This window comes from Acipenser ruthenus, chromosome 35 (assembly GCF_902713425.1).
Source record: "Acipenser ruthenus chromosome 35, fAciRut3.2 maternal haplotype, whole genome shotgun sequence".
NCBI lineage: Eukaryota > Metazoa > Chordata > Actinopteri > Acipenseriformes > Acipenseridae > Acipenser > Acipenser ruthenus.
The window spans coordinates 11,616,873-11,642,064 of NC_081223.1; the positions used below are offsets into that span (position 1 = coordinate 11,616,873).

Below are 25,192 nucleotides of genomic sequence, written 5' to 3' on the forward strand. Positions count from 1 at the left end.
CATTAAATTAAATTTCTATGCCGTTTTGACCCATGAAGTGTCGTTGTCCTTATTTGAGGACGGGCTACGTTGTAATTTTTGGCAGCATTTTTTTTTTTTACCTGGCATCAACTCCCTGTGCATTTAATTTTCTCTTTATATTGTTATGATAACTTATTCAAATTTTGTTACCCGCTAAAGTTAAGTCTAAAGGGAACTGTTAATAATTCTGCAAATACAGGCCTCCAGATGCTTTTATTTAGGATGCCTCAATATAAAGAAACTGAAGCCTCAAAATGATCAATTTCTTGGTGTTTTTTTCCTCACCCACAGTGATGATAAAGAGGCTTCGTTTTCTATGCGTTGAGCTTCACAGCCGGTGTGAAATTTGCTCTGATTACTAGAACGCGTCTAACTTACTCCACTGTCCTCAAAACAGGACGCGGCCGTTTGTAGCCAAAATGAAGCATCTCGTTTGTTTCCTGTGTGAAGTAGTATTGATTTTAGAACGAATCAAATTACATAAATACAGTTCGTGTCCTGATTTTAAAAAAATACAAATTTTGATCGGTTCAATGTGGACGAAGCTTTTGAAAGATCGCCTTTTTTCACTACCCCCCAATCAACCCCCGTCCCCAAACACACACACTAAACCCAGCCCAGCAGCCATAGCTAATGCAGTCCTTGTAGTGTAATGTAATCTGTCTGGTCTGGGATAGTGTTAGGGAAGCTGAGTGGAGACAGACCATGACTGTCGATTTGAACTTGAACCTCCTGAGCTAGCCTTGAACCGTTCTCAACAGCCCTTTTGTTGGGCTGTCGGTCTTAACTCTTCGAATGCCTAGACAATGCCTCCCCCCCCCTGCATTTCTCCACTGGAGTGTGTTAACTCTTTATTAGCTTATGGGATTTTTTTTATTTTTGTCAGACTTAGAGAAAAAGTCCTTCAGGTTCCTGTAGCTTAAATATCATGAAGTTCTTTCCCCCAACTCCAACTTCCACGAGTAACCATACAGCAGTGAACAGAGAATTGTGAGGTTCTGGAACCCTCTCCCTAGTAATGTTGTTGAAGCGGACACCCTGGGATCCTTCAAGAAGCTGCTTGATGAGATTCTGGGATCAATAAGCTGCTAACAACCAAACGAGCAAGATGGGCTGAATGGCCTCCTCTCGTTTGTAAACTTTCTTATGTTCTTATGTTCTTAACACCTCAAGATCCTTTATGTACCAGCCTGCATGAAAACCTCTGGGTGTGGGAATTTCAATCTCAAAAAAAAAAAAAAAAAACTTTTACCGAGTTGTAAACCAGTGTATCGATCGACCCACGAACGCGGGGCTTTATTTGCCTGGCAGGATCGCTAACCAGAGTCGGACGGGCATCGTGTCCAGACTGACCCTTCTAAAATATGGGCAGGTCTCTATCACAGCAAACAGACCCGATTCAGGCTCATAAAAGCTCTACACCTGTCATTGGGTTGCTGTGATGATTACTGACGTCAGTGTGACGTGGACAACACAAGATTCCTCGTGCAGTCTTCCACTGCAGGTCTGTACACAGCCCTGCTCAATAGTTTTACATCCCCCCTTGTCGAATGAAATGTATTATGCTGGATGTGACTACAGCTCCCAGCATGCCTCTGTGCCTGCAGCAATGGTGAGGGATGCTGGGAGCTGTAGTTACTTATGCCGTGGTGTTTGTATCACAAACGATACAGACCTCTGTTAGCTCTGGCCAAAGGTGTTGCATCACCCTATAGAATTAACTTCTAGACAGAACAGACCATATAAGTCGTGTATATATACATTTTTAAAAACTTTATTGGTCATTTCATAATAAAAAGGCAATTATGGTGGTTTACAAGATTGTCAAAAGCAGTGCTGTGCAAAGGGTGAGAGAGAGAGAGAGAGAGTGCAAACCCTTCGATAATAATAAAGGGGGCTGAGTGAATATTTATTGCCACTGCTCTGTACCTGAAAATTCAGGCTCATAGCTGTCAGAAACAAACAAACAAACACACATATAAAATATACTTTTTAAATAATCACATTTTCTTCTGTTTAAAAAAAAGCTCCCATTTAAATGCATAGAAAGACATCAACTGTGATCAGAGAAATAATACAAATCTCTATCTATCTATCTATCTATCTATCTATCTATCTATCTATCTATCTATCTATGAAAACATTAAAGCGTACAGTTTGGACTCTGATTTCTAATAGTCCAAACGAGATGGCTTTTGAGTGCAGTATTCTGGAAGTGCTAATTCCTCAATAAGCAAATGAAGATGATTCCTTAATCTGTTAAGTGCCATTGTTCTCTGTGTGTGTGTGTGTGTGTGTGCGTGTGTGTGTGTGTGTGTGTGCGTGCGTGTGTGTGTGTGCGTGCGTGTGCGTGTGTGTGTATAGAGCTGCAGAATGAATGTAAAGACAAGCCTTTAAGCTGTGTCTGATTTTTAGTTTGTGTGTGAAGCAGAACTGACCTGTTAAAGTGATTCTCTAAACATTATTATTAATGAGTCATTTAGCAGACGCTTTTATCCAAAGCGACTTACAGAGACCAGGAGGGTGAACTATGCATCATCAACAACTGCTCCTGCTGCTGCAGAGTCACTTCCAATAGGACCTCGTTTGTTTTACGTCTCATCCGAAGGACGGAGCACAAGGAGGTTCAGTGACTTGCTCAGGGTCTCACACACACACACACACACACACACGCACACACACACAGGGAGTCAGTGGCTGAGCCGGGATTTGAACCTCCTGGTATCAAGACCCTTTCTTTAACCACTGGACCCCTAATGTTTGCTACATAATAGGTTCAAAAACTTACAGACCGCACAAAACTACTTCTGCTGATTGCATAGCTACTTAATTGCATAGAAAATAAAGTAAACCAGCTAAGGCATTGCTTTCCGTGTTGCAGGCACTCCTGTAGCTGTCCGATACAGTGCAGTTCTTATCTAGAAGCAAACCTTTATATTACTTAAATCCGTGTAAACTTCACTACTGACGTAATCTGCTTTAATCTCGGCAAGAAGGTTTTTTTTTTATTTATGGGTGATACTGAAATATCCTATCGGATACGACCCGATGCACTCTACCCAAATAATACGGGGGGTCGCTGCGTATTTTAAAACGGGAGAATGACGTGAATGCAGTCGCGTGGTTTCGATGCGCGTGGGGTATATATCTGGGACTTCATTCTGCGCAATTCCAGAAGTCTACCCGTGTGTTAATTTCGTGCAAAGTACAGTATTGTCACATTTTAAAACATACGATTTATCAAAGTTTGTTTTGTTTTTGTAATTTGTAGATAATGCTGCATGTGGGTGTTGGTTGCCCTCAGATTTTTTAAAAATCTTTTGGAGTGTTTTGTAGATTAACCAAACCCTGAAGCTGAAGGAACACAAAGCCAATTTTTCAAGAGCTTGAAAGCTGGTTCCAGGAGACCCCCGGGAGACCTAGTTTGAGGTTTGCTGTATCAAAACCCCCCAAGTCTCCCTGCCTGGTGTGCCGCGCAGTGGCCTGAAACCTACAGTCTCCTGAAACCTGAAGCTCCAAGCCTCAGAGTGGTGGCTTCGTGTTCCCTTCAGCTTAAGACCTTCAAGATGCCATCCCATTTCAAAACCCTGCTTCACTACAGATGAAATCAAAAAGCAGTCAGGCGCATTTCCTCCTGTTTTCCAGTCCAGTGATTTCCTGCTTTGAAAAGCCATTGTCTTTGCATGATGATGATGATGATGATGATTCTGGATCCAAATCCACGTTGATTCAAACTCAAAATCCTTGACGATTCGAAGCAGATTACAGTGTATATACAAGCCCAAGTTCTTCTGAATAAAGTCACACTGAATCTCAAGTCCAAGTCATACTGATTCAAGCCATGGGGCAAAGCTTAGTGCAGGGCAGTGTGATTCTGTGCCCCACCCCCTTCCACCCCAATCCCCTGTTCTGTCAATGTAGGCAAGTCTGGATGAAAGAAACTGGCAGGGTCTTCAAAGTGGATCAGACACCAGCTAAAACTCCAGGTCTCCTTCCTCAGAGAGCGGTGATGATCTGGGCAAGGTGTGATCTGTCTCTCTCTCTCTCTCTCTCTCTCTCTCTCTCTCTCTCTCTCTCTCTCTCTCTCTCTCTCGTTTTTCATTCCATTATCTCATCCCTCTCCTCCCCTTTGCAGAAGACCTGGAACAAAAGAAACAGGAACACAGTCAATAGGGTGGAAGCACACACTCGGACGGGACATTTTACGTTGAACGTTCTAATTTCTCAACAGTTTTTGATGGAAATGATCAAGGTGCAGGTGTCATAGATTTTAAACTAGAAGAAACCTAACAAATTCAATGAGAAATGACGAGACGCTGAGGTGTTTGTCAGTCTTCACTGCTGAGCACCGTCTAGCTTGTTACAAGTGAAAGAAAAATAACTTAACAAGAAATGGAAACGTCACTTATTGATAATTGTGCAATTTTTCTTTTCTGTAACCATTGCATTTGACTTAATCTTGTTTTGCATGTGTGGAGTAGTGGTTAGGGTTCTGGACTCTTGACCGGAGGGGCGTGGGTTCAGTCCCTGGTGGGTGACACTGCTGCTGTACACTTGAGCAAGGTACTTTACCTAGATTGCTCCAGTAAAAACCCAACTGTATAAATGGGTAATTGTATGTAAAAATAACGTGATAACAATTGTAAGTCGCCCTGGATAAGGGCGTCTGCTAAGAAATAAACAATAATAATAATAATAATAATAATAATAATAATAATAATAATAATAATAATAATAAATTTAGCACTGAGGTGGGTTTAAAGGTTATGGAATGCAAAATTATTTATATATAATATAACGGGAGGGGTAGGGTGTAGGGGGTAGGGGGTAGAGGGCCCCCCAGGACCGGGGTTTGAGAAGCCCCGAGTTAGAGCCTGGCCTGGTGTCAGTGCGCAGATCTGACCGCCGCGGTGTGTTCCTGTCAGGGAATGGATTGGGGGCAAAGGTGAGGCTTGGAGAGGCTGGTACCCTCTCCGCTAAAGCAAAGCGAAAGCATGTGACGGGAATTAAACTCCGGGCTTTCTGGGGAACTGGAGGAATTACGGGAAGCTCAGACAAGGAACTTAAGTTTGAGAATTCTGTAAAAAAAACAAAAAACGGTTCTAGTGTTCTTTTTACACAGAAGAGCTTCTTGTCAAACTGACCATCGGTGTTGTTACAGTATCTACAGTTATGGGCAAAGGTTTTGCATCAGAAGACATAATTAAAAACAAAACAAAACAAAAAAAACTATAAACATAATTTTGCTTTTTTAAAATTTTTAAAATCATGTAATCAAATAAACTGCAAAATGATATTGCTTTAAAAAAAAACGGAAGCCATAATAGTAGTACAGTATTTGATTTTGAAATGTCACATTTTTCAGTTTGTCAGTTTTTCGTGAAGTATTCTTTCTGTATGGGGAACAATATTACAAAGCGGTGCTGCGTAATGCGATATGTTAACGTCACCATTATTCAGCAGGTTTTCATTCGACTTTATGAAGCAAAAATCCAGTTCATTCAACCAAACAATTTAGAACAAGGGCGGTTTTGGATCAGGATCGGAAGAGCCCGCTCCGGCCAGACCCGATCCAGTATTTATTTGAAGTTTCTCAGTCTTATGGCTCAGTTTGGTCGGGCTGGGTTACAACTGCCATCGCATTTGTGTCTCATTCTGTGAGCAAGATTAGGAGAGAGAGGTGAAGCCGTCTGCCCCCCCCCCCCCCCCCCCCCCCCCCCTTTAAAAGCCGTGACAACTTCTGAACGCCGCTTGTCTTATTTTCTGTCTGCTATCCTTATACACATATATATACAGCGACATTAAGCCTTGCTGAATCGGACGTCTATGTTTTGGCTTAGCTGTATAGCATTGTGAGAACAGAACAGGAGGGGAGATTTGGGGGGGGGGGCACAGAATTGTATTTGATTTATGCACAGACCCCCCCCCCCCCCTCCTGTCTAGTCTCTTTTTAAATAATAAAAGCCAGACTGGAACCCATCAGTATGCCGGGTGTGCAGTAGCGACCGTCCGCCTCTCCCTTGAAGGGGTTGAATAGCAGAGGGGCACTGAGCCAACAGCCCTGCCTGTCAGCTTAACAGAAAGCCTGGCCTTGAACTTGAATTGATTCCCAGCCTCCCCCACCCCGGGAGAAAAGGAGCCTGCCCTGCCTGCACCGCACCATACCAGGCAAAAGCCAAGCCCAGAGAAGACATCTCGCATCTGGGCACTGCCGGGACCGAACCCGCTGGTCTCCTAGCAACCGTACAGTATGAGAGAGTATGGAGAACTCCACAGAAGATGGCCACACACAAACACACACACACACACACACACATATAGAGACACATGCACGCACTCACAAAGTGCTGGCGTAGATTTCAATATTGGGGGTTTAATTTAAACAGAAAGCCAATTGCTGTACTTCACTGCTGGTTTTTAATATCCAGCTATAAACCCTGGCCCGGGTTTCGTTCTGCATTTTTAAGACGGTTGTATGTACGTCATGGTGTGAGGGGGGTGGGGTGGGGGTTGTCTTACTGTACACTCTGTTGTACGTATTGTTTGAATAATCGAACTGTGAAATTGTTGATATGAAACTCCCTTCCCTTTAACTGCGCGTTTACAACACACAGTGCTGCACTGCTGTGGAGATGGCAGATATTAAGGGCTGGTTCGCGCAGGGCAGTAGAGCAAAGCCAGGTCTGCAGGGGGTCAGCTCGGAAATCCTGGATTCGGACCATTTAAACTTTTACTGTAGGCAAAAGTGGCAGTCATTACGAGCAGGGAAAATCAAACCAGTGGCATTCAGACTGGTGATATCGCCGCTGTTTGCAGAGTGGTGTCTCTTGCAGTCAAGCAGAAGTTCGCCTAGTGAAAAACTAATAATCTATTTGACCCCCTTTCGAGGTCATTTCTCGTTTTTTTGCAACGCGTGAGAATTCTGCGTTTGAATTTTTTCCCCCCTCTGAACTGCATTTATAATAATTTGAAGTTACTTCTGCAAAATGAAAATTCTAAACGCGCATTCCAGATTCCCAATTTCCAAACACCGTTTCGAATGAGTAGATTTCTTTAAATAAAAAAAAAAAGAGGCGTTTGGATCTTCGGAACAAAGCAGGCCTTGTTGACAGCTCGGTTAATCCGCTCCCGGTCGCTCTAATTGGCCTTTTTACTTAAGCGGGTTTAACTTTCTCAGCCTCTGCCCTGAGCCACCACGCTGACACCGCAAACAATACAGCGATTGTGCAGCTACCGTGCTTAAACGATACACGCAAAAAAAAAAAAAAAAAATTACCCAAAACTCATGATAAGATTTTTGTAAATTAGCCGCGTGCACATTGATCAGAACACCCCCATTGCTTCTGTAGTTCTGATTTGACGTGCGTCGGAAATCAAACCGCTAGGACTGAAACTCTCGGAAAACTGTCAAAATAGAGCGTGTGATTGTCCAATTGAATTGATGCCTTTTAATAGGACACACATGCCTTTTAAAACAGGAAGAGAAAAGGAGCCACAAACTGCAGTAACCTAATTAAAGCGGAAAGCGGTCTAACATTTTTGTGTGTGCATGGTCGTAACAAGCTATGAGGAGAGGTCGTGTCTTCGGTTAGTTGTTTTTGAATCATCAATGGTGATGCTCGTGTAAAAATCTGGTAAAGTACAAACGACTCCTTCGTTTTCTCTGTTGGTTTGCAGTTTAACACAGATTTGAAGATTGAATAGTCAATACCAAGCAGTCATATAAACACTGCAGCTATAAGCCTAAGTTTGGTAGATTGACAGCTGCGGTGACGACGCTGCGTGGGCGTGTTTCTAAATCCTCGCACCCTGGCAGGTATGTAAAGGATATGACGCATCTTGAGGTGCTTTGCACACTGCTGTATCTTTTGAGACTCTAGCTCGGTTCAGGGGCGCTGGAACTAGGGGTGCTGGGGTGGAGATGCGGCAGTACCGATGGTTTTGCATGGCTGGGGTTACAGTTGCGTTCAATGGCTTTCAGCACCCCCACTTTTAAAGAAATGTCCCAGCAGCGCCTCTGGCTCGGTTCTCGTTCTTGTTAAAAGTGCCACTTTTTTTTTTGTCGTGCGGAAAACACAGCAGCTTTGTAAAGCAGATCGCATTTGGGAGGAAGAAAGAATGAAGAAAAAGAAGCAAATTAGGATCTTGACGAATTGCTAACGCGTCTGTCATTTTTAAAAAGGAACGTAAAGCCTCTCTCGCTTCTGCGCAAGCGCGCATCATAAATGGAACGTTTACCTGCGTGAAAGCTCGACCATTTCATGCCAGCTTTCTAAGATGGTGGTCTGTATCTCACTCCGGCTGTTCGGCGCACAGTGAAGGGCAGCGGTGGGTGTATGTGCTGGGGTGGGGCGGTGATGCAGCATGCACGATTCAGAAAACGTGACCCCCTCCGTTATAATTGGTATCTGCCAGCCTGAAAGAAAAAACACATCTCTAAGTCTTGCCCAACTGGCGATTAAAAATAGACGAAATGACCACAGGTTTGAACCCCCTTCAATCCCCCCCGCCCCTCAATTCAATTCAATTCAAATTGGCTGTTTATTAGCACGACAATTAAAAAAAAGAATTGTGTTGCCAATTAAAATACATAAAGACAGAGAAAACATATCTTTTAATACTAAACAGTATCCCTTCTTCCTGTTTATTGAATAACTCCCTCCCTTCATCTATATCAAACAGTACCCCCCTCTCTCCCTCTATATTAAAAAGTAGGTTTGAACCTCTTTAATCCTCTCTCTCTCTCTCTCTCTCTCTCTCTCTCTCTCTCTCTCTCTCTCTCTCTCTCTCTCTCTCTCTCTCTCTCTCTCTCTCTCTCTCTCTCTCTCTCTCTCTCTCTCTCTACACACACATCTTTTTCTGGTCTGTTCTCATGGCCTCAACCCATGAGCATGCAAATGACTATCAGTATGCAAATGACTATCATTATGCAAATGCATGCAAATCAAGCAGCGACCATGTGAAAATGAGTCTGGGGTGAATAAAAAAAAACAGGAAAGGGGAAAGAGAGAGAAAAAAGAGAACAGAATCCTCCCCGGGTGTTTGTACCCGTTTGGAGAGCGCCGGCCCTCTGTGTGGTTCGCGTTCTCTGCTTCGGAGCGTAAATCAAGACTGAGCAGTGGAAGCAGAAAATGGCCGTGCTTCTACATAACTGGTGCTCGTAAATGATAATACGCTGTTGTTTTGAATTTGGCCCATGGCCTTGCCCACTGGAGCTCGTTCGCCGCCCTTATGCTGGCAAAACTATGATTTATGAAGCAGACGAATTAGATGGATGCCTAGTGCCAGCGGGCAGGGCAAGTGTCACTTGAGAGCCACCCTCCCCTAAACAAGGCACCCTGCAAGGTGGAGAGAGACCGAGCGAACAATAAATGCTGTGAATAGAAAGGGATATATATATTTGGTTGAAGTATTTTCTTTTCAGAAATGCAACCACGTTTTTAGTGGGTTTAAGTATCCCAAGCTAGATCCATCCAGCTTCGCATAGCTATGTATATTTTACACCATTTTGCGCCATATCTCTGTTTGGAGAAACTAAAGCTGAGGGAACAGCGGCTTGAAAGCTGGTTCCAGGAGACCCCCGGGAGACCTAGTTTGAGGTTTGCTGTATCAAACCCCCAAGTCTCCCTGCCTGGTGTGCCGCGCAGCGACCTGAAACCTACAGTCTCCTGAAACCAAGTTCCAAGCCACAAAGGTCTTGGGATCGTAGCTGTGATGTTTTCGACAGAAAAACGCTCTTGTTATGTCAACTGGAACCACTTCATGTCATTCTCCTTGATCGTAGAACTTTGCACCTGCCTAGAAAAACTCAATCCAAACTCTGTTGAATCCTGGCCTTTGTTCTGTTCTTTTTCCAGCCACTTGATTTAACAGCTAGGCTACAACATAGAGCCACCTAATAAACGAGAGAGAAAAGCAAGGAAACGCAACAGAACAGGATGTCACAGCTATTTGCTATTCCGTTGGATTCTGTCAGTAAAGAGAAAAAAAGGCTCTTCTATGCAAAAGAAAAGGGGCTTTGTTTTGGGGTGGCGGGCGGAGAGGGGTGGGTTAAGTGCTGGTTGGGATAAGGCAAGGGGTACCGATGAATGGTGGCAAAAATCCTTTCTAATTGGCACTTAACATTTTTGTTTTCGCTTAAGTAGTCCCTTATTAGAGTGTACTCTATAATTGTGGGAAAAGTGACAAGTGACATTAACAAGACCCCCCCCCCCCCCAATCTCACCCCCCCCCCCAGAAAAATACTTTTTTGTTTTCAGTGTTCCTAAAAGGTGTGGGGGGAGGGGGGGGAGGGTGAGAAGGGGCAGGAAGGATGGAACATGGAAGGCAAAATATATCCTTGTAGATTAATCCCCTTTAATTATGGAAGTTTGTGTTTAATGTCTCATCTTTTTACATATGTTAATTCTCAAAATAAAAGTGGTAAATAAGAGGTAACAAACTCTTGTTTGTTTAAGTCAGTTTAACTGTTTAAACAGAACAGTTACATAAACTGTGAAGGTAATTTAGATCTTTTATTTAACATCATGTAATCAAAGAAACTACAAAATGATCTCGCATAAAGTCTACCAGAAGGAAGCCATAATAGTAGTATTTCATGTTAGATTTCGAAATGTCACATTTTTCAAGTATATGGGGAAAACTATACAAAGTGGCGGTGTGTAATTCAATAGGTTAACATTATTCACCAGGTTTTCATTCGACTTTATGAAGCAAAATGACTTAATTCTATAGGGTGATGCAAAAGCCACAGCTGTAGACGCTTTCCCGAACTAGCTATCCCATTTTCTTATTGCAAGCTTCTCGTCGATTTCAATATGTAACCAGGAGACAATAAAATCCTACTATTGGCTTGTCTCGCCAACAAGCCAACACTGCAGGACTTGAGAACACAGTGTCTGGTTGCTCTTCAAGCCTGGTAAATAGACCCCTTTGTGGACCGGCTCAATTGACTGTGCAGTTGACTGGGATGGTGGGGGGTGGTGGGGACAATGGCTGCGTTTGCTACAGCTGACACTTCGGGTAGCTGCCTGCTTCTCCCGGCTCACGCAGCATAAAAGCCACAGCGAGCAAGTCAAGCATTCACGTTGGGCGACGAGTCTAGTCTGATTGTTAAACCGTCGCTCCGACGCGGGAGCCTAAGCAGAAGAGTTAAAAAGCCTGTTTTCAGTGTCTCGGAGTGACTTTAGTCTGGATTAAGATACAAAAGACCCCCCCCCCCCCCCCCCCCCCCACACACACACCCAGTCTTTGTATCTCAATTCAGTCCAGACTTTTCAATTCTTTCTCTACACAACGCAGGCCTTAGTAGTCAGGATATATTTTATTTGCATGTTGACTGCCTACTGCCATATTATTGCAGCTTGCCTTTTTTGTTTTTATGACAAGTTTATAAAAAAAGTCTATCTATCTATCTATCTATCTATCTATCTATCTATCTATCTATCTATAAATATTTATTTCAGGATGTTTCAGACAAATGCCATGATGCCTGAAGGTTTAAATAGAAAGGAATAGTAGTTTTTTTTTTACATCAGTAATTGTGTAAACTGAGGAAACTGATTAGGAAACTGATTGTTTCTGAGGAGGAAAGTGTGGCAGGTGTGTGTGTGTGTGTGGATATTGTTTGGCTGATACAATCTAATTGCAGGTCTCAGACAGGTAAGGTTTCACTCCCCTCCTGCCTCACGATGAACAGATGTGTTTGATTTTCACACAGAGCAGTTTTTCATCCATAGCTTTAGCTAGAGCCTGCTCTGTTGCGACTAAGAGAAAGGGGGCTCCCTCCAGAGCAGGCTTGAGGCATGGAGACTGAACTTCTCCCTCCCTCCCTCCCTCACCCCCCTAAGAGAAAGGGTGCTCCCTCCAGTCCAGGGCAGGCTTGAGGCATGGAGACTGAACTGCTCCCTCCCTCCCTCCCTCACCCCCCTAAGAGAAAGGGTGCTCCCTCCAGTCCAGGGCAGGCTTGAGGCACAGAGACTGAACTGCTCCCTCCCTCCCTCACCCCCCTAAGAGAAAGGGTGCTCCCTCCAGTCCAGGGCAGGCTTGAGGCACAGAGACTGAACTGCTCCCTCCCTCCCTCCCTCCCTCACCCCCCCCTAAGAGAAAGGGTACTCCCTCCAGTTCAGGGCAGGTTGCCAATACCAGCCTCTGAAAATGAATCAGTTTCACACAAAGGAGCTTTCTTACCTGTCCGTCCTCACACTCCGCAGTCCCATCTTCATCCCATCTCTTGCTCTTCGTTTGTTTGGGTGTCTGTCTGTCTGTGTGTGGGTGTGCGTGTGTCGGGTCTTTGTATTCTTGTTGTCTTCCGTTGTGGTTTTTGGCCCCCCCTTTTGCCCCCCCCTTGTCCCCCCCTTTGCCCCCCCACATCAGGAGTGTAATGGGATTCTTGTTACTTTCGGTTATCTAGCTTTATGAAGAATGTACAACACTCATACAGCTAGATAACCAAAGATAACAACCAACCCCTAGCCTGTCCTCCTCTGGAAGCAGCATGGCTGGCAGAGCCCGCACCTAGCAAGTGAAAGAAGACAGAGAAAACAGGGTTGAGACTTCTATATTAACAGAAGAGTGACGCTTCCATCTTTCTCTGAAGTAACAGTCAAACTGATTTTAACAAGGAAATACGTTTGACTCGTATCTCCAGTTATGTGTTGGCCATTTTTTCCTGTCCGTCCTGGAGTTTTATATTTGAATGCTCAATCTGTTGCAAAGGAACACGGGTAATTCATTCAATCCACGTGCATTATAGCAAGGGCTGAATTCACGGTGAATGACTGCAGAACTCAGGAGGCAGTGCGTGAGATTATCAGGCGTTCTTGCTGTGGTATTCAGATGGAATTCATGCTGGAGTTGCGGCTAGTGTTTTGAAGTGTTGCCGGTGTAAGATCCTCCATGCTGTGTGGATTGTGGTCTGATGCGCTGGCAAACTGTGCCACACTCGTTGGTTACTGCTTTCTCCCACCTTAACTCAAAAGAAATCCGTTTTGGCATTTTTTTTTTTTTTTTTTTGAGGTCGATAAGTTAGCGACGCAAACAATAACGCTGCTTTGATAGCTAGAAAAACCGGATGCTGAGTTTGAAGCTTTGAAATGTTATTGTTTTCAAATGTACATTCAGTGTGGCACAAAGTATTATTTTGCTGTTGTTAAAGAACACAGAAATAGCAAGAATGTGTTCGATTTGAGGATTAGAGAACTGTACACGAGATTCAACGAAAGCGAAAACTCAAAACGAGAGGCAACATAGTGTGACACCTCACCAACCCGCGGGTCCACTCTACTCAGCTACAGCTGTGCTCAAAAGTGTTGCATCCCCGAGAATTTTAGGGTTGAGACATAAGTATTTTTATATAGCGTCTTTCATAGTGGACCACCATCACAAAGCGCTTTACAGAGGTAGGCTGTGAACTGCGCATTATACGCAGAGTCACTTACGATAGGACATTGATATGAACATAATTTGGATATTTTTATTTTACATCATGTAATCAAAGAAACTACAAAACGATATCGCCAAAAAAAAGAAAAGTCTACCGGAAGGAAGCCATGATAGTAGCACAGTATTTCATGTTAGATTTCAAAATGTCAATTTTTTTCCATTGTGGTCAAGTATGGAAAACTACAAAGCGGTGGTGTGCAATTCAATATGTTAACATTATTCAGCAGGTTTTCATTCGACTTTATGAAACAAAATGAGTTCATTCTACAGGGTGGTGATGCAAATTTTGGTCATAGCTGTAGTCCTCTCTATTGTCTCTATATCAAGCTAAGCCCATATCCTAGCAGATGCACCAAAAAAACACCAGTGTGAAAGATGCCAAGCGATCGAATCCGTGCGCCCCTTTCTATACCCTATTCTGGGCTGTGATTTGTCCTTATAAGCCCCACCTGGTATCACTGTCCCATGGCCGGGTCTTCTTTCAAAGGGGGCGGGGTCTCAGAGACCCGCCTCTCCTATCGCTCAGCATTCACTGCAGAAGGAAGCATCTTGGTGTGGCACGGACCGGATTTTGAAGCAACCGGACCAGTGGAGTGGGTCCAGCTGTGAGCTGATTCTTAACTGGAAGCTCCCAGTTCAATCCCAGCTCAACCACTGACTCACTGCGTGTGTGTGTGTGTGTGACTCTGAGCAAGTCACTTCACCTCCTTGTGCTCCGTCCTTCGGATGAGACGCAAAACAAAGCGAGGTCCTATCGGAAGTGACTCTGTAGCATTATTAATGACTAATTAGTAATAATTGATGATGCTTTGCGCTTAGGTTTTCCTGTTTTAAAACGACAACGCTATAGCTTGCAACCCCTCGCAAAATAATAACCTTGCAATGCCCATGTCTGTATCGCATCTGATACAGCGCTTAGCCATCCCTTCATGCTATTGTTTATTAAATCCAGCCTCACAAACCAGAATATTTCACACGCAGTACATTATGACAGAAAAAAAGTGTTTTGCACAAGAAAATGAATCTAGTTATATAAATACAGCAGCTTTGGTCCTTTCATAAGCGCTCGGGCGTTAAAGGGTTAAGCACATATTTATTACAGGGAAGAGCCACTGGTATGAAAAGTTAATGGTCAGTCTGTTTAAGGGATCTAGACCCTTGACTCTGCGCTGTATTCTATTCGTTTATTTTCATTTACATTGGTGGTCGGGTTTTTTTTTGGTGAATATATATATATATATATATATATATATATATATATATATATATATATATATATATATATATATATATATATATATATATATTTCACTCACATGCTACTTATAAATATCTATTTTTAAAATGTAAATATATATGGAAGAATGCTTCGAGTAATACTGCTCTTAGAATTTAAAATAAAAATGAAATTGAAAAGCTGAGTGATCTCAACTAAAAACTTCAAGAATAACGTGTGGAGTCTTGCATGAGATGACGATGCAGTTATGATCATTTTTCTAATTATTATACCTTTAATAAAATGCACGCTATTAGTAAGAGTGCATTTTCTACTGCTTAAAAAAAAGTTCAATTTAACAAAAGATGTTCTAAGATACAAAACTATCGGCACAGAGTTTTGGGTGCCGTAATTTGACATTCACTCTCTATATAACAGAACACAGCGCATCTGTCTAAGCCGTCTACATACACGCGATCAGATGATAAAATGCGTCTTTTAAATTAGTTTGGAAAACAAAATTCCGCTAACACGGGATAATTTTGTCTGTAAATTTTGTGTTAGCTGGTTGTCACTGTATTTATCGTTAAAATATTTATTTTCCCTATTGTATCAGTCAGTAATACACGAGATAGTGATGTAACATCATCATCATTATTATTATTATTATTATTATTATTATTATTATTATTATTATTATTATTATTATTATTATTATTCAAATCAATTTTAAGCCATGATGTGAACTTCAGAAATCACACATGAATTTACTTGTAGTCATTATTTTAGGAAAACAAAGAAAAATGACTTGTTTGCCTTTGAACCATGAATGAACTTTTAGTTACTGTGAAAGGCGCTATATAAAATAAAGACTGATTGATTGATTGATTATAAATAGATTATAAATTCCTTAATCGTCCTGTACATTATTCCTGATGGTATTCGACGTGTGTTGTCTATTCAAAACCATTTTTTTTTCAATGCAGTACGTAAATATAAACTAGCATTTTAATATGTGTGTGTGTTTGGTTTCAATCGGATCTTTTAGATATATATTTTTTATTGTTAAAAGCTACTTTCTTCAAACGTGTACAGTGATCACATATTATACAACAAGGGTACAGCATGCATGCCGATTTATTATTAAATATATTGCACGGTGGGATTGATTTGTAGCACAATGCATTTACATGCTTGAACAAAAGTTATTGTATTTCAAATCCCACCTCAGCTACTGACTCATTGTGTGACCCTGAGCAAGTCACTTAACCTCCTTGTGCTCCGTCTTTCGGGTGAGATGTAATTGTAAGTGACTCTGCAGCTGATGCATAGTTCACACACCCTAGTCTCTGTAAGCCTTGGATAAAGGCGTCTGCTAAATAAACAAATAATAATTTCTTGCTCTTATTGTATTACTTGTATTGTAACACTTGAAATGTATTTGCTTACGATTGTAAGTCGCCCTGGATAAGGGCGTCTGCTAAGAAATAAATAATAATAATAATAATAATAATAATAATACATGCTGTGAAGAATTATTTTGATTTGAGTTTAAAAAAAAAAAAAAAGCATTAGGGGCTGAAATGAAAACTGTATTTATTTTCCTTGCATTATCCAAAGTAATAAAATAAACCCTCCGAAACACGCTGCCAAGATTGATCAATAATGCAATACAGAACACGAATATTTACCTTCATCGATTACAGTTGTCTTACGAGGGACACATTGGTAGCAACCACGATAAACTAGATAAAAAGAGAAAAAAAAATGTAAAGCCCAACATTTAGAAATATATCATATAAAACATGTTATAAACACATTTCGATGTTTTATTTAACTGGTTTTATGGACACGCATTATAGTGTAAAACATATGCAGAATACTCAAATCCCTTTATGTTGCACAGTGTTTGTCCTAAAACACTAGAATCTCAATGCAGCCCTGTAGCATTGCAAGGTTGTTTCAACAGAACCAATACACGCGTCTTAGTGTAAAATACTGATCTGACCAAATAAATACATAACATTAATATTAGGTGCAGATACTAAAAGACAAGAAAACGGTCATTTTCAAATATCTAGGACATTGGAACACTCTGCTCGTGCTGAAGATGTGTTCTGATTATCGAAGCGACGCAGCTGATTTAATAATAATAATAATAATAATAATAATAATAATAATAATAATAATAATAATAATAATAATAATAAATGGATCTTGAGATTCATGCAACCGTGTTTTGAAATTTAAGAACGCGCACTGAATTCTGTTTTAACAAACGGCGGTTCCGGTTCAGCACCGTGGCTAGTGGACAGCTACCCCGCGTCAATGGCTAATCGCCCGGGTCCAACTGCTGAAATAGGGAAAATAATAATAATACTATATTGGAGAGCTAACTTTAAACTTGCAGAACTCAAAAAGGTCATTTTCTCCAGACCCCCGATTGTATATAACAAATACGATAGAATCTGTAAAATGATCGGCACTGAAATATAAATATTCTCTGGTGTTGCGACCCTGCATTTACCAGCCGCAGTCTCTGATACCTGGGTGGGTTGAATTCCTTTGTCGAGGATTCCCTATCAGCAGAAAAAAAAAGAAAATGCGGCGGTGCTCGGTCCCTTGTTTCCCGGTTCGCGAATCTGATCAGTCCGCTGTTGTCTTGTCCGGGTCGAGTCCCCGGTCCGGTGGTTCTCCGCAGCGCGCCGGCAAACGCACTGTCTGACTCACCGCGAGAAAAGGGCAGTTAATTCATTCATCCAACAAGGCTACTGCGATCCCCGCCTGCTATTGGTGGAGCCGCGGCTGTGACGTCATTGACCCTGTCAACTCATCAATGGAATTCTGCATTCGGTTCTGAGCGGAGGGGAGTTTGCTGGCGCCCTTGGATGCGGTTTTAATTAAACTACTGTAGTTCGACCACCTCTTTCGGGATAATGGGCGCAGCCATAACTGTTGCAAAGTGGTACAGCATTTTTGTCGACAGAGATATCTTTTTTAAAAACGTTGAGGTTATTTCTAGCTTAACAGTTTTTAAAAAAAAATCGTCCGGAACCTTTCTTCAATGTATTATTAGCGTGTGATCATAATATATAGCCAGCCTATCTATAGAAGATATTGTATTTCAATTAGTTATATATACAAACATTCAAATTATTTGCATTTGCAATAATGATTATCTTCAAACTGAATATATTTAGTTTATTACGCGTGCAATATGGAAAACGACCCTCCAATGGTATACCGTACCATAGATTATATAAGGTTGTGATTAATTTTGTTTGACTGAATAAACTAAAAGACAACGAGGCTTTAACAGGTGACTGAGACGTAACATTCCACCGCGTTTCGAGAACCCGGCATCGTTTTTTGCTTTTTTAGAAACAGCACATGGTCTCACTAAAACCCATTTTTAATGAGATTTTTTTTTACCAGATTAGAGCATAAACTGGTCATCAAAAAAGATGTTAGGTTTTGGGTTCAAATGTGTTTCGATTGTTATATGTACTTAAAACCTAAACCATTTTGAAACTAGCAACAAAATACATCTCTGGCCAAAAGTGTTGCATCATCCTGTGGAATGAACTCGTGTTGCTTCATAAAGTCGAGTGAAACCTGTGGAATAATGTCACGTTAACATATTGAATTACACGCCGCCTTGTCTTTATTAACAACAATGTGAAAATGTGACATGAAATTCTGTTCTACTATTGTGGCTACATTGTGGTAGACTTTGTTTGCGATATCATTTTGTAGTTTCTTTGATTACACGATGATAAATGAAATATCTAAACCAACACACACACTCCACACGTGTACAAGTCTTGTTTCAAACCCCGTCGTGGGTCGCAAAAACAGCTCACTTTTAAAAGCTTTTATTTTATAATATTTGAAAGCAAAAAAAAAAAAAAAAAAAAATCGAAAGGTCATTTAAAAAATAAAAACTCGAGCTCCAGAATGCGTAAATGCAATATAATTTTTTCATTCTTATTCTTAATATTACAACAAACTAAAATAAATGACACGTCTTATTTAATACATAATCTCAATTTGCTCTCAGCAGTGTACAGCGATCAAAATAAGATTATTGTTAAAGAAACGCATTTGGAGATTTACGCTGACCGCGGTGACCATTGCAAATCACACCATTTTCCCTCGATTGCTTTATTCTGAAAAAAAAAACACGTTCCAGCAGCTCGGCCCTCACAAACACAAAAAACAAAACAACAACAACAACAATGACAACTAAAAAAAACTTAAGTTGTGTTCGTCAGCAAACAACTGTCTAACAAATATGAATGGGCGGATTATATATAGTGTGCGCGTGTGTACCAACACCCCCATTGCTTCTGTAGTTTTTGATTGGTCGCGCGTCTGAAATCAAACCACTGGGACTGAAAATCGTCAAAATAGGCAAATTTGTCTAATTGAATTGATGCCTTTAATAGGCCACCCGTGCAATTCATTTAAAACAGTAAAGAGAAAAGGAACACAGAGCCGCACACGGTAAAACGCAGGAGACTTTTTAGAAGTGGTTTAAGACGCCTGTTTAAAGCATAAAGCGGTCTGACGTTTTCACACAAGTGCCTATATATATATATATATATATATATATATATGTGTGTGTGTGTGTGCGTGTGTGTGTGTGTGAAAAAGGAATTAGCTCAAGGATGGGCTTGTAGTCTGAAACGTCCTGATATTATTATTGTTATTATTATTATTATTATTATTGACATTTTTGTGGACCTACATGACCTTTTTCTTTTTGGTTCTGCACCAATAGTTTCCCTTATTCATATATATATATATATATAATGTCTTCCACTGCGTTCATTATTTGCAGCCCTGTTCTGTTTAAAACCTGCGCGGTTCAATCTTTTGGAACATTGGATTGAAACGGTAATATCGAAAAGGTTAAAAAAAAATACAATAACGAGACTTCTACAGCACAACTCAGAAAAAGGGTTATTTTTCATAGCCTGGGCAAAAGGGGGGTTGTGGGAATACGATTGTGCAGGTGTATATTCCTGGCGCGATGTATACTTGTATACAACGCGTGATGATGTAAAAAAAAAGATTTGATGAGAACACTCAACCGCTGATAACCATTGTGATGTCATAAGGACCGTTCCGCATTCCACTGTGTGATGTAAGTCACATGTCGACCCATGCGGTAAAGGTGTAGATTGCGTGTATATATGAGGAATGCAATGTTTCAATCAATGAACAATGGTGCTGTGTAAAGCACTAAAATGGTTTACCTGCATCACGTGGTCTCTAGGCATCGTTGTGGAGGACAGTGCTGTACCTGTAATACAAACGATAAGTATGGTTAGCCAATCAGCACACGACCACGCCGCTTCGTCAACCAATCAGCGGAGCTTTGGCGATTAAATACACCAACCTGCTTTTGTAACGTCGTTAAAAAAAAAAAAAAAACGATTCAATGTGCTGTTATTTACTGCATAACCCTAGTTCGCTTGATTCAAACTGGTACAGTCGTCTCTACCTTGCTTTTATAGAAAATAGTTTTTTTTTTTTTGGTAATCTCCCTTTTCAGTCGGAGGTTGTTTTTTTTAATGTCTTTATTTAAAGGGGAGAGGTGCGGTTGCAGCCATTGCAACATGCATCCATTTGCCCGCGCATTAGCCAGTATTAAAGCCTATATTTTCACAGGTGAATAAGTTGCGTCCTGTTGCACGTATGTCATGTAATGTTATATTATGTAACTAATGCAAAAATTAATTTAAAAAAGCGAAAAAATCCTAACGATTTTATATATATATATATATATATATATATATATATATATATATATATATATATATATTATATTTAAACTTTCTGTACTAAGTCTAAATACTGAGTCAAAATTTCCATCAGTGGAGATGAAGAGTTTCAAAATTCTCTTTGTTTTTATCTACACTGTAAGATACCTTTAATATTGACTTAATAACTGTATTTGTAGATTAATTCTAGTGTATATTTCCGTATTATTAAAGGTACATCATTTTTTTTTACACTAATATTGAACAACGTTTACCATGATTTTAAAACAATCAGGTCAATAAGGTACATTTTTACAGTGTATCTATAAACTATTAACATCGTTTTACATTATTATTTATTTCTTAGCAGATGCCCTTATCCAGGGCGACTTATAATTGTTACAAGATATCACATTATTTTTACATACAATTCCCCATTTATACAGTTGGGTTTTTACTGGAGCAATCTAGGTAAAGTACCTTGCTCAAGCATACAGCGGCAGAGTCCCCCACCTGGGATTGAACCCACGACCCTCCGGTCAAGAGTCCAGAGACCTGACCACTACTCCACATACATCTCTTTATAATAGACACTAGGCTGCTCTATCATTTACCATCGCAATGCACTAAAGCCGCTGTATTTTGTGTGCAGTTACAAAGGCAGTAATATTATAAAATGCAAGGTGCTTATGCACTAACATCACACTTCATTAAAAGGTCATTCTGCCCCACGTTTTGAACTTAATAACGTAGTGACGTTTGAAGAAATAGCTCGCCAATAAATAAAATGGTCTACTGCAATAAATAAATTAATTAAATAAATATATAGATAAATAAATACACAAACGGGTCCAAATGCCGTTGGTTTTATAATAATATTTTAAATAAGGTGCGATAGCTGAACATTAATACCTGTCCTACCCATATTAAGTCTTCTGTTTCCAGCGGGCCATTCGCTGTTTGATTCTATACTCTTAGAAAAAAAAAAAAAAAAGATTCTTCAAGGGTTCTTTATAGCATTCAGTGGTTTCATATAGAACCGTTTTCATTCTCAAGTCAAAAAATAGCATCAGCTCACAACAACAACAGAAAATCCTCAATCTGGATCCCTTTATAATCTACTATTTAGGAATATTATGCAGTTACCACGTAGAATTTTCACGGGCATTTAAAAAAAAAAAATTACAAGTAAATGCAATAGGTCATTTTCACAGTAAAGGTTCTATGTGTAAAAACAGCAACACAAGCCATATCAAAATCTGATGCTTTCTTCAGTGAAACGTGACGCGCGCAGCTACAGTAGTTCCAGGCCTGCCGCAGGAATCATATTCTTGGTATAATGTCGTCTCCTCGTAGGCCTACATTTTAACGAGCAGTCAAATCAGCCGGTAATCTCTGAGTGATCTGTGATTGCATTGTTGAACACGGACCGCAGTGTGCTTATAAACAAGCCCTATTTCTATTAATTTAACTATTATTACATAACACGCAGTAAATACGAGGTGTATCGTTATTTTGAATGTGTTATACGGTCTGGATAACGGGTACTGTTGGTCAGTGGGTGTCTGTTTCATAGGAGTACTAAGCACACACACAGAGACACACACACACTGACACACACACACACTGATACACACACACACACACACTGATACACACACACACACTGACACACACTGACACACACATACACATACACACACTGACACACTGACACACACACACACACACACACACACACTGACACACACACACACACACACACACACACACAATGACACACACACACACACACACTGATACACACACACAGACTCATTTTGTAAACCGTTTCCTTGATATCCATGTGTGCTTAATGTAACGCATACTTTTTTTGAAAACAGGAAAAAGCGTTTTGGTGTTTTCGGAATGTGTCACCCCTCAAGAGAACACTGTATTTAAAACGAAACACATAAACACGAATAGGATACTGTAACACTATTGCACGAACTGTGTACGCTTCGCATGATTTAAAACGAAATATATCTTCAAAGCAACTGAATCTAGTACAATGTGTATTATTATTATTATTATTATTATTATTATTATTATTATTATTATTATTATTATTATTATTATTATTATATATAAGTATATTAATCTAAAACGAAGCCAATGCAAACACGATGCACATCAAAAGTATTCCACCCAAATGTTTGAATAGCGAAGCTTGCTGCTGAATAATAATCACAGGAACATCCGGGTCCATTCTTTTATATAATATAGAATCCCCACAACAGGTTGCAAAGTCTTGCATAAGCGGTCCAGGGTCGGCGTTCTGCTGTTTAATCCTGGAATGCCGAGTGCAGGTGTTTGAACCTACGTGACGTAATCAGCCCTGGTTATTTGCAGAGGCAGAGTGACATGCAAAGGATTTTTTTTTTTTTTTTTTTTTTTTGCATTTGCATGCATGGGACGCGCACCGTGTATAATAAACACACGCGGCTGACACGCATTGGAAACGTATGGACGTTCATACGTGACCTATAATGAACACACCTGATGAACTAACGCATCTTTTGATGAAATAAAGGCAGATTGCATTTGTCTCGGATCTCAGATGAGCATGCAAGTTATATTATAAAAAGTGCAGATTAAAACTGCCGAATATTCAAATACATTTTTGTATATATATATATATGCTATATCTCGAGCACATATAGACCTATATGTGTGTGTTATGTGTGTGTGTTATTCAATATCAGATTTTGGAAATATATGTCTATAGATAGACAGATAGATTGATTCTTCTCTATACCACAGCTTCTTAACCCTATAACATGTTTATATATAAATAAGGGCGGGTATAGGTTATGCAGGTATACGAGAAAATGGGACAGACGGTTTTTGCAATGCAATATCTCAACTAACTGAATGCTTTTGCTTTTTCAAAGACGCCTCTGTTTATCCATGCACATGAAATCGTTGCGCATTTCAACTTTGCCTGCACGCACGCACATCTCGGCCATTTATATATATATATATATATATATATATATATATATATATATATAGGAATTCAATGACAGATTTCGCAATCTGACAGGTCATGTTTCCTTACAGTTAAACGGCGATCGTCTTCTTCGCTTTTGGAATCGGACAGTTTCTGGCCTCGCTGCTCTTTCCAGATTATAAACCGCGTGTGTCGGATTTGGGGAGACTTCAGTTTTGCCACCGTTTGAAACTACAGGGTGCATATTTGAATTTCAGAGAAGGGAGCGAGCGGATCACACGCCCTTTCTATTCGACCTCTTTCTAAAAGCGTGGTAGTAACAATTTTTGTATTTTCCGTTAGAAAAAGGTATTTAAACGCATCAGTTGTGTGCAGTCTGATAGCGGTGGATAAACGAGGGTATGGCACGGCCAAATATGTCAATGTTTATGATTCATCATAAAACGACGCTGTACGCTCTATACAACACTACAGGCGAGAATACTGCTTGCTTGCACCGATCAGCCGGTGCTATTGATGTAATTGCCCCCCCCCCAAAAAAAAAAAAAAAAAAAACAAGACTAAAACGGGTTGGGTTTTGCCGATAAGACACTAAACCGCTATTGTGTGTTCATAAAGTGTGATAATTGCCGTACTTACCCTTCGGTTTGCAGGCGAGGAAGCGAGGGTAGAAAGCGTTGCACGTCCATCCATCCCAACCAGCAGGTCGGTGTAAAAAGCAGTGAACGCTGATGCGCAGGCGCTCTCACTCTCTCTCTCTCTCTCTCTCTCTCTCAATCTCTCTCTCTCCCTCCCTCCTCCCGCAAAGCAAGCTCGTGTGCCGGTCGCGTCGTCTGTATAATCTCCCTCTCCCATCTCTTAAAAAAAAAATATATTGAATATGTTCTGGCGTCTCACACGCTTTGAAATATACCCACCGCTGGCCCGTCCCATCGATGACACGGCGCGGGAAGACTCCCCACCTCCTGAAATGTAGCCCCCAAAATAATATAAAGGAGTAAATATATCCCCCTCCCCTCCTCCTCCTCCTCACCTCCCTCTCTTTCTGTTGCTGTCATTTTCTGCCTGCCTTTCGCATTTCAAATGACTCCTGATTCGCGCCCTTTCTCTACCCCCCCCCCCCCCCCCCCCCATACTGGAAGTCTGTTCAGAATCTTTAATTTCAAATCGCTTCTCGCTCCTTTTCTTTTCTGTGTCAGTCTTGCCTGTTTCCAATGCTATAGTGTTGCATTACTGTAGCCTATTGATATTCTTCTCTGCTTTTGAAGGTATTATTATTATTACTTAGTATTATTAATTTAGTATTATTCATATTATTATTATTGAGATGTAAAGGCGTAGATATATACCTATATACAGTGTGTATATTTATTAGAACGCCTCACGCTTTGTGATTGCTATCCTTTATATATTTACCTGCATGAAAACACCTCTGGGGGTGAGAATTTCAATCTCCGCTCAGTAATCAGGGATATAGAAACACACTCGTGTGTGAAAATGTCAGACCGCTCTGTGCTTTAATCAGGCGTTTTAAACCACTTCTAAAAAGTCTCCTGCGTTTTACCGTGTGTGGCTCTGTGTTCCTTTTCTCTTTACTGTTTGAAATGAATTGCATGGGTGGCCTATTAAAGTCATCAATTTAATTAGACAATCGCTATTAATTTGTCTATATTGACGATTTTCCAAGATTTTCAGTTCCAGCGGTTTGATTAGATGCGCACACTAAACATATAAAGGGCTTTTTTTCCAGAT

General features: G+C 40.6%; 1 protein-coding gene and 2 long non-coding RNA genes across 3 annotated transcripts in view; 1 reads left to right on the forward strand and 2 right to left on the reverse strand.

Annotated features, from left to right (window-relative positions):
• LOC117395495 (aggrecan core protein) overlaps positions 1-9,706 on the forward strand; it is an 81,490-nt gene extending 71,784 nt beyond the window's left edge. The window contains exon 15 of the transcript XR_009310234.1: positions 9,574-9,706. The gene's annotated coding sequence lies outside the window, so the exon portion shown is untranslated. The remainder of the gene's footprint in view (positions 1-9,573) is intronic.
• On the reverse strand, positions 1,780-12,359 carry LOC131705218 (uncharacterized). The gene is made up of 3 exons (XR_009310238.1): positions 12,211-12,359; positions 8,260-8,437; positions 1,780-4,161 (listed from the first exon to the last, which is right to left on the reverse strand). It is a non-coding gene; the product is annotated as an uncharacterized LOC131705218 (long non-coding RNA).
• A 44-nt stretch (positions 12,360-12,403) lies between these two features.
• Positions 12,404-24,280, reverse strand: LOC131705219 (uncharacterized). Its single transcript, XR_009310239.1, has 4 exons — positions 24,080-24,280; positions 19,942-19,988; positions 16,372-16,425; positions 12,404-12,537 (listed from the first exon to the last, which is right to left on the reverse strand). It is a non-coding gene; the product is annotated as an uncharacterized LOC131705219 (long non-coding RNA).
• Positions 24,281-25,192: the final 912 nt, after the last annotated feature.